Here is a 2,250-nt window from a genome sequence, read left to right on the forward strand (position 1 = left end):
AGTGCATAGCTGCAGCGTCTCCTGGTACACCACAACAAGGTAGGTGTGATGAAGGTAGAGACACAGAATGGTGACTGAGGCTTTAAGCATTGCTGGCTATCCAGGAGGAATCTGTGCCTTCAGTCCCCAGGGAGACCTGGGTTGGGAGGATTATTGGGGGGTGCTGGATTGGGCCCTGCATTGCAGCCAGCTGCCCTCTCCTCCTCAGCCTAGTGTGACCCTGCTGCACGGTGATGGACACATCTCGAGGGGCCGTAATGACCAGCATCGCACGGTGATCAGGACACAGGATGCGTCAGATATGGCCCTGTCAGGGCGAGAGGGTCAGTGACGACAGGGGGCTGATTATCTGCAGGGTGCTAGCTGGGGGATGAGTAGGGCTCTGTGTACAGAGCTGGGTAATGTGGCATGGGTATTTTGCATCTGGGGTAAGAAGGAAGGGGCAGAATGGAGCAGGAGGACTGGCACACGGGGCAACTGAGCTTGGAGCTGGAGTAACGTGGGAGAATGGCCATGCCCAGTGTGGGACAAGACCTTGAGTCCTCGTGCGCTGGGGCCAGCACCTGTGGCGGCTCACCCTTGTCCTTCACCACCCAGGCCCTGCCGCCTCAGGAGAGCACCGGCCAGGCACAGCTCCTCGACAGGTCTCATGGGCCCCAGGGCTCGAGCAGCCTCTCCAGCCCCACCAAACATCAACAGCCTCCGGCCAGCTGGAAAGGACTCAGCACCCAATGCTCAATCTGGGACATCTTGTCCGAAGCGAGAAACACCTGTGACAACTGTCATGAGGAACTTGACTTTTCACTTGTATATAATAACTAAGTTAGTTGTATATAGTTATTAGGTTAATAAAAACTGTTAAAATTACGGGCAGAGCCTTGTCTCACAGCCTGTCTCTCCCTGGGATCCCTGGTGCTCCTTCAGCTCCCTCCCCCCTGCTGTGGCTCTGCCCCCAGGCTGAGCAGATAGAGCCCCGGGCCAGGCCCTGAGGCCGCTGCTGCTCCCGCGGCCCCTGCGGGGCAGCCCTGAGGCTCCAGGCCGGCTGTGGGAGCAGGAGCCGCGCTGCAGAGCCCGCGGCCCTCACGGGCTGCGAAGGCACGGGCAGATGGCCATGGGGCCCGGCTGGCAATGCCGGCGCTGCTGCTCTCAGCTGCCGCCTGGAATCCTTACAGGCAGCCCTCATGCTGGCTCTGGAGCCGCTCGGAGCCGTGCCCGAGGGCTGGCCCCGACCCGCGGCCCCCAAGGGCACTTGTCCCTTCATCTCTGCACTGCCACATTCCGAGCTCATTTGTCAGCTCCCTCCTCCCCTTCCTTTCTGCGAGGCAGCGTTAGGGGCCGGCCCAGCGGCTTTCCTCCCGCACAGCCGGCAGCCCCTTGCCCACAGCTCCCTGGCGGGAGCCAGAGCTGCTTTCCAGCCGGGCAGTCCCACCGTGTCCCGCAGCCCGGGCCGGCTCCTGCCCGCTGCCGGTGAGGCCCGGCAGCTGGGCCTGGCCATCCCGGGCCAGAGCAGCTCCCTGGCCGGGGGAACACAGCTGGACATGGGGGGACACACGGCAACACAAAGGGGACACACGACGGGCACCGTTTCCCGTGTCCCCATTGGCGCAGAGCAGCGCCGTGTGCGGGGCTGGCACAGACCTGGGCACAAAGGAATGTCTGTGCTGTCACCGGAGAAAGGACACGGCAGGGGTGCTGCTCACGGATGAGGGTGCTTGGGGCTGGGGGGGCTCTCCGACCTTCTCACACCTGCGGAGGTCGGGGCAGCCTCTGTCCCTCTCAGCCCTGGTGTGACCCCACTCAAACATCATCGGGGTCAGAGGGACAGAGACACCTGCAAATCCCCAGAACGGCAGAACCTGGGATTTGGTTTGGGGCTGAGGATTTAGGAAGGGGCTGGAATTGGGGCTGGGTTGGAGTTGGGGCTGAGATTTGGATTAGAGCTGGGATTGGGGTTAAGGCTAGACATGGGATTGGCTTTGGGCTGGGGTTGGGTTGTGGTCTGGGGTAGACAAGTTTGGAATTGGGATGTGATTAAATACAGAACTGTGAGTATTTCTAAACGTGGAGTGAGATTGAGACCGGGATCAAGGTCAGGTTTGGGACTGAGCTCACCCAGAGCGGGACAGAGGGGATGTCACTGCAGGATGTCCCTGGCATCATCCCAGCCCTCCTCAGGTGTCCCATTCCTCGGCTGTTTTTAATGGCCTGGAAAGGCTCGGGATGGCCTTGGGGCAGCCCGCGCTCCAAAGG

The sequence above is a fragment of the Melozone crissalis genome, unplaced genomic scaffold (genome assembly GCF_028551555.1).
Source record: "Melozone crissalis strain CALT ecotype California unplaced genomic scaffold, PUWL_Pcris_2 ptg000010l_1, whole genome shotgun sequence".
Taxonomy (NCBI): Eukaryota; Metazoa; Chordata; class Aves; order Passeriformes; family Passerellidae; genus Melozone; species Melozone crissalis.